The sequence below is a fragment of the Cydia fagiglandana genome, chromosome 26, assembly GCF_963556715.1.
Source record: "Cydia fagiglandana chromosome 26, ilCydFagi1.1, whole genome shotgun sequence".
Classification (NCBI taxonomy): Eukaryota; Metazoa; Arthropoda; class Insecta; order Lepidoptera; family Tortricidae; genus Cydia; species Cydia fagiglandana.
This window is the reverse complement of record NC_085957.1, coordinates 10,422,545-10,430,770: the sequence shown is the minus strand read 5'-3', so window position 1 is coordinate 10,430,770 and position 8,226 is coordinate 10,422,545.

The following is an 8,226-nucleotide window of genomic DNA, read 5'->3' as shown; positions in this document are numbered from 1 at the left end:
TCCATACGCATTAGCAAATAATATATTTCATTATTGATAGGCTACTTGCGAGATTACTTTATATGTATATGTATTGTTTAGACATTAAGGATTCCAATAAGTCCAAATTTGTGCAGCCATTGTAGGTTTATTTTCAAATTTCGTCAAGCGGACGAAAATCCACTAGAGCGGACGAAAATTAGCGTAATGACCCAACGTCCGTTCAACTGAGGCGGTCGGTAAGAAATTATGGCCAGCTAAGGACTGGTTGAAGACGGACCTGGTCTTTTTCGTCTTGGTCGTCCTGTAACTTGTCAGCTTATTCCCATTTGTCCACGCCGGGCACAGATGAGAATATGTGTTTTCATATAAATCATTCCCATTCGTCTCCGCCTCATGTATGGCGGCGGCCATGTGGGGCGGGGACAAATGGGTACACAACAACTTCTCTTAATGAGTCTTATTCGTTCTCCGGTATTCCTTAGTCTTAACCTTTTAACCGCCGTAGAAAAATATCACGAATGACCACGATGGGGGAGCGGGTCAGGGAAGATATCATGTGTAATTTTTTTTTCAAAGCGGGAAAGCCAACAATAAGAATATTACTCGAAATATTTTCATCAGATTGAAAATCCACTCTATTTTATATGCGTATTTACTCAATAAAAATTCATCGCACCAACGAAACGTGGTATAAAAAAGGAACGACACCTTTTCGCGTCGGTGGTTGAAAGTTAAAGGGCATTAAGCAGTACTCACGGGTTCAGTGTCCAAGCTGGGTGTCTGCCGCCCGAGGAGGCGCCACAGCCGCGCGCGGGCGCCTCCCTCCTTGCCCCGCCGACGGTCAGGAGGCTCCTGATAAAATAGTATATTATAAATAAATAAATTAAAACCGAAATATTACTTTCCTTATCCACGAAAAGATAACGTGCTAGTCAATCAGTGCTAACCCGTTATACTTACTTGCGTATTTTTTACATGCAATTGTGTTGCTTAACTTCAAACTCGGGTAAATCCATTCGACCCTCACAGCAAATATCGACCCTATTACCTTTTCTTAATACCAAAATCGCATAATCTGACAGATGGATTTACCCGAGTTTGAAGTTAAGCGACTCAATTAATGTTCCCACCCTCCCACCGCAAAAATAAATACGCAAATAAATATAACAAACCTCAGGAGGCATCCTCAGATGTTGGCGGACGGTTGGGTTATTGTTGATATTATAAGGACATTCTAAATTCTTACACAAACTTACTATGACTAAGCCCCCACGGTAAGCTCAAGAAGGCTTGTGTTGTGGGTACTCAGACAACGATATACACCGTGTTTTTTTTTATTTCCGTTAATTTCAGGGGTGCATTCCTGAGCTTAAATCTAGTAACTTTCTCAAAGACACCGATATTCTAATTAACTCCATTTCGGAGATAATCGATAATTTATTTTTTTCCTTTAAGGCCTCTACAAGCGTGTACACTTGCCTTAGGGCCGGTTTATATATTGATTAGTGTTTAGAATGAGTTCATGCATTTGCTACTAATCTTAAATACAATCTCGGTCGCTCGATGTTCGAAATGACATTGATATGTCACAGATTTCAATTGTTTGGTTGAGTTAAATGTAATGCCCGTGTTACAACAACGCTATATGCTACATTTAATTACTTTTTAAACTTTTTTTTTTCAGAAAAAGCAAAAAAAAATTTTTTTTTTAATTAACTATGCAATTTAGTTCTCTTAAACGTACTCAACCATACCCCGAAGTTAACGGAATTCAATAAAAACACGGTGTATATAATATACAAATACTTAAATACATAGGAAACACCCATGACTCAGGAACAAATATCTGTGCTCATCACACAAATAAATGCCCTTACTGGGATTCGAAGCCAGGACCATTGACTTCACAGGCAGGGTCACTACCCACTTGGCCAGGCCAGTCGTCAAAAAATTGGGGTAAAAACCGGGCAAGTGCGAGTCGGACTCGCGCACGAAGGGTCCCGTACCATAATGAAAAAAAAACAAAGAAACGCAAAAAAAAAACGGTCACCCATCCAAGTACTGACCACTCCCGACGTTGCTTAACTTTGGTCAAAAATCACGTTTGTTGTATGGGAGGCCCATTTAAATCTTTATTTTATTCTGTTTTTAGTATTTGTTGTTATAGCGGCAACAGAAATACATAATCTGTGAAAATTTCAACTGTCTAGCTATCACGGTTCGTGAGATACAGCCTGGTGACAGACGGACGGACGGACGGACGGACGGACGGACGGACGGACGGACGGACGGACGGACGGACGGACGGACGGACGGACGGACGGAAGGACGGACGGACAGCGAAGTCTTAGTAATAGGGTCCCGTTTTACCCTTTGGGTACGGAACCCTAAAAATGATCATTTTATCTCCTAATTTACTATATGCGCTTACATTAACACACTTCAATCTCTTTATAAACTGGATTAACTGACCACCTTATACCAAAATGAATTATATTTATAGGTGAATAGAATTCATCTTTAGTTCAGGGCGGCCAGTTACTAAAAGTGGCCAGTTACTGGCGAATTACCCTACATAGAAAACATCCATGGCGAACAAATATCAGTGCTCGTCACACAAATAAATGCCCTTACCGGGATTGGAACCCAGGACCATCGGCATTATTATTATTGGGGATTGTATCATAATACAAGTGTTGGTTGGTCATGACACTCGAGACTATATGGGGCATTATCTATGAAAAGCGACCTTATTATCTTGTTGTAAGGTCCCTTTTCATAGATAAAGTCACATTTAAGATACCTTATCGTCCTCTCGCTCGTCTTCAGCACACACTCGATCGACCGGCATCTGAGTTTCTTCCACACGGCCTGTTGCGTTCACTGTAACACATTTGACATTTGATTTGACAGTTGTTTCTCAACAAAGTTCGTTTCCCCATCAAGCATAAACGGCAGAACGGATTTCGATGAAGTTTGGTACAATCGATTACTGTCCCGTATAAAAGAAAGCGAAAAATCGATCTAGCTAGGTCTTATCTCTGGGGAAATGCGCATTTATGAGTTTGTTATACACGGTGTAACATGAGGAAACCGAATAATTTTAACCACGCATTTCTGAGGTCAAAAGAAGGAAAGAATGTAATACGATTTTAGGTCAATTTCCCTAAAAAAAATTTATTTTGTTTTTTCCATTTTTTTTAATGTATATGTCCATAAAAAATAAATGTTATTGGTAAACTTGTCACTTAAAATTGATTTTTACATTTTTTGTTTCGTAAAACCCTGCCTTTTGCAAAGTATTACTTGTCACTTTTTGATATCTATCAATAAGGATAATTAAACTACGTAACATAGCACCAACATCGCCATCAAAAAGGCGTTTTGCAGTATGTAACAATAAAAACATGATTTTTTTAAATTGGTATTAACTCTGAAACTAGGCGAATTTCCAAAAAGTTTATAGGACATTTTTGTCTTTAAATATGATCAGGAAATACGCTATTGAAATTATTCGGTTTCGTCATGATACACCGTGTATGTTTTCCGAGCAAAGCTCGGTCTCCCAGACATTTATTATTAAAGTTCTACAGGTTGAAATTTTAATCACCAGCCATGTTTATTTATTTATTTATTGTGGCCAATTAGGGGTCATCCATTAATTACATCACACGAATTTCTAGGTTTTTTTGACCCCTACCCCCTCATTGTCACACTTACCCCTCTAAACCCCTCCCCCCTGGTGTGACGTCACATTTTTTCAAAACATTTTTTATGTACCTATTTTTAATAATTTCCCAAATATTATTTAAAAGAAGAAACAGTAATTTTATCACCCAAAACTGATTAGGATAGAAAATTAAACAAACAAAACAAGCAGCCAAGTGTGAGTCGGACTCGCCCGTGAAGGGTTCCGTAGCAGCAAGTAACTTAATAAAAATGCGGTTTACGATTTATGACGTACTAAAAAAAACTACTTACTAGATCTCGTCCAAACCAATTTACGGTGGAAGTTTGCATGGTAATCTACATCATATATTTTTTTTAGTTTTATCATTCTCTTATTTTAGAAGTTACAGGGGGGGGGACACATTTTATCACTTTGGAAACCTCAATATCATTTTTGAAGACCTATCCATAGATACCCCACACGTATGGGTTTGATGAAAAAAAAATTGAGTTTCAGTTCTAAGTATGGGGAACCCAAAATTTATTTTCTATTTTTGTGTGAAAATCTTAATGCGGTTCACAGAATACATCTACTTACCAAGTTTCAACAGTATAGTTCTTATAGTTTCGGAAAAAAGTGGCTGTGACATACACGGACAGACAGACAGACGGACAGACATGACGAATCCATAAGGGTTCCGTTTTTTGCCATTTGGCTACGGAACCCTAAAAATGATTATCATTCCAAAAATTTGTTATGTAACTGTACAGCGAATCAAATAGGTTAAAGTGAGGTCACAAAGTTTGTGAGGCCCCCGTCCGTGTCACAACATGTCACATCATGTCCCCACCTGTGGCGTGCGGAGTGCGGGGCGCAGCGGGGACGGGGACGCCCCGCAGCGCGAGCTTGAGCTGTTCGGCGCGGTCCATGTAACTGCCGACAAACATTACGTACCGTCAACTGGGATGAATAGGTATGGCTGGGGTGAATAGGGATGTCTGGGGTGAATAAGGATGTCTGGGGTGAATAGGGCCAAAAATGTGATTTTCCAGACAATTTCTTAAAAAATACGCACACATTGTATCATTCGATTGAAAACAATACTGGTGTTGTATGATACAGTTTGTGTGGGTATGTTTTAAGAAATTGTCTGGTAAATCACATTTTAGGTTTTGTCCCTATTCACCCCAGACAGCCCTATTCACCCCGGTTAACGGTACTACAACTAGCGACTGAGGTCAAACAACACCAGAGGGGTAGTAAGTGCGTTGCCGGCCTTTAAGATGGCAATACACTCTTTTACTAGTTTAATTTTACTAGGCTAATTTTACTTAAAGGAGACATTCCTTTATTTTTAAAAAGAAACAATTTTTTTTTATCATATGTTTAAAAAAAATATTGAGTTAATTATTAGATTTTATGGATATTTTGTACGACAGACGAATGTAAGACCTAATGTTTCTTGGAGAAATGTTATCATTAACATTAACTGTATCGACTAGTAAATTAAAATTACGAGTTATTCTTTTTGGAATTTTTAGTCAGTTCGAGTCCCGGGCGAGGCAAGCGAGTTTTAAAAAATCTTTGAATGCAGTTTTGTTTCCTTTTAAAAATAAAGGAATGTCTCCTTTAAGTAAAATGAGCCAGCTTAAGGATTTAAGGTAGTTTCCCTCCAGGGCCCGACTTATTTTTCCACACTGTATAGTGCATAATTATTTTCTTTCGTATGTTCACGGTAATATACGAACGTATGATGCTATTTCAGCCAGTGTCGGTACAAAAAGTACTGAGGTTGACTGTAGTAGCATGACAAATACGAACGTTTCCGAGAAAATACGATGGAAAACAGTTACGCACTACATCTGTAAACGATTCTCATAGCTACGACCTCTCATAGCCGCACACATCGTCACAATCGATGATAATAGTACATTTCGATGCTAGTGCGGAAGGTATGTCATTACTTCACGAGTACCGAGATATCTTGCCACGAGCCGCAGGCGAGTGGCAAGACTCGGGACGAGTGAAGAATGACATTTCCGCACGTGTATCGAACGACGTTTTTTAATACAGTTGCGAAAAAATAAGAAAAACATTGTTAATCGTACACTAAACAAAAGTGGTAACAGTGACAGCTCGGTTAGACGTCGTCTTTAAGTATATTATATCTATGGGCGTTTGGCAGCTATTCCGTTCCATTCAGTCAACTTATTAATAGGCCAAGCAATAAGAAGTTATAGAGGGAAACGCTAGGAACACAATTTTTGACTCCGTAACTTTGTTTGGACTAGTTAGGAGGTGAACATATCAAAAGTCCCCGGCCGTAGCCCCGGTGCTGGGGGGTAGAGGGGGGAAAGAAGGTCTCATTTTTCGGTTTTTCATTTATATCTTGGAAACTTTGCGTTATAGCGACATGACCACTAAGACAAACCAAAAGCTGATAAAATTTGTTACAAGTTTTATTCAGTCAAGTTTTTCGATATCTTGAATAGTTTTTGAGATATCCGCTCTTGAAAGCTTATTTAGGGCTTTTTATTTTATCTTGATATCTACCTTAGTGAAGCTGCTAGGCCGAGTTTGGTATCATTTTCGTATAAATCGGGGGCGCTGAATTCATTTTTGGTATCACATTGACACCATTCCTAAGAAAAAACATATAAAATTTAAACAAATACCTTTTTTTTTAAATTCCTCTTCACGCTTAAACCGCTCAACCGATTTAATTGAAATTTGGTATACTGATATTTTGAGTCCCAAGGCAGGACATAAGATACTTTTTATCTCAATAATCATCCTTTTAAGTTGTGAAATGGAGTATGGGGGGAATTCAACTTCGTCGACTAAACTGAATTCTTGAGGTTAATACTGCTTAAGGTAAGGTTTGAAGTCATGCTTGGTATCATTTTCATATAAATCACAGATGTATACCATCCTAAATTTCATCTAAACCGGTTCAGCGGTTATTGACTCCCCATACAAATTTCCACCCCACTTTTCATACCTTCAAAAGATGTTTATGGTTATAAAAACTATCCTATGTCCCGTGTCGAGACTGAAACTATTTCTATACCAAATTTCAACGAAATTGGTTCAGCGGTTTAAGCATGAAGAGGGATTTAAAAAAAAATATTTTTTTAAATTTTGGTTTTACTTCGGAATAGTGTCAATGTGATACCAAAAATGAATTCAGCACCCCCGATTTATACGAAAATGATACCAAACATGGCCTAACAGCTTCACTGATGTAGATATCAAGATAAAATTAAAATCCCTAAATAAACTTCCAAGAGCGGGTATCTCAAAAACTATTCAAGATATCGAAAAACTTGACTGGATAAAACTTGTAACTAATTTTATCAGCTTTCGGTTTGTCTTAGTAGTCATGTCGCTAAGACGCAAAGTTTCCAAGATATCAATGAAAAACCGAAAAATTCGACCTTCTTACCCCCCTCTACCCCCCAGCACCGGGGCTACAGCCGGGGACTTTTGATATGTTCACCTTCTAACTAGTCCAAATAAAGTTACGGAGTCAAAAATTGTGTTCCTAGCATTTCCCTCTACAACGTTTTTTGAGCATTCATTTCCTGACCTATAAGAACGGAATTTTCAATATTGAATATTAAAAAATAAACGTGTTATAATGATGAAGAGGTAAGTAATTAAATATGAAATATGTAATATTTTTCGTATTCTTACATTAACGGTAGGTTTTTATGCTGATTACGACGTTTAAAGGAAACTAATATTAACACTCATCAATAAGTAGTCGTGAATTGGAACAAGTATAAATTTAAAAAAATTGGAAAAGTAAAAAGCACTAGTTCGAGATAACCAACTTTCCGCACGCTAAACAGCTACGTAAAGTAGCACTTTTTGAGCAACTGTATTAAAAAATATTTTTTAATACATCCTTTAAATGATGATTTTGGATGATAAATATTTATCAACATTCATTAGGATTTGATTCTGTTTGATTTTGTTTGATATTTTACATTAATATTTTATTATTTGCTTCGGGTTGGTGCCGTGAAAAATTATGTGTTACACTCGGGGGCAAATTTTGTTTAACCGCTCGTGCTTTGAAACCCTCGCAACGCTCAAGATTCCATTTTTCGAATCACTTGCTACGCACGTGGTTCAATTTTGGAATCTTCCGCTTGCTCGGGTATCAATATTAGCACGAGCGGTTAAATAACAACTTTGCCCCCTTGTAAAACAAATAACTATTTTTTTGTTAGCCTATGTGTGTCCCACAGCTGGGCAAAGGCCTCCCCTCTCCGTTTCCAATCCTCCGTGTGCTGAGCAAGATCCCGAAAATCCCGCTGGAATGAAAACATCATCATCATCATCATTTCAGCCATAAGACGTCCACTGCTGAACATAGGCCTCCCCCTTGGACCTCCATTCGTACCGGTTGGAAGCGACCCGCATCCAGCGTCTTCCGGCGGCCTTAACGTCGTCCGTCCATCTTGTGGGTGGACGTCCTACGCTGCGCTTGCTAGTCCGTGTAATCCATAAAAATCCATAAAATGAAAACATAGTCAATGATAAAAGCCGCAAAAGGCTTTAACAAT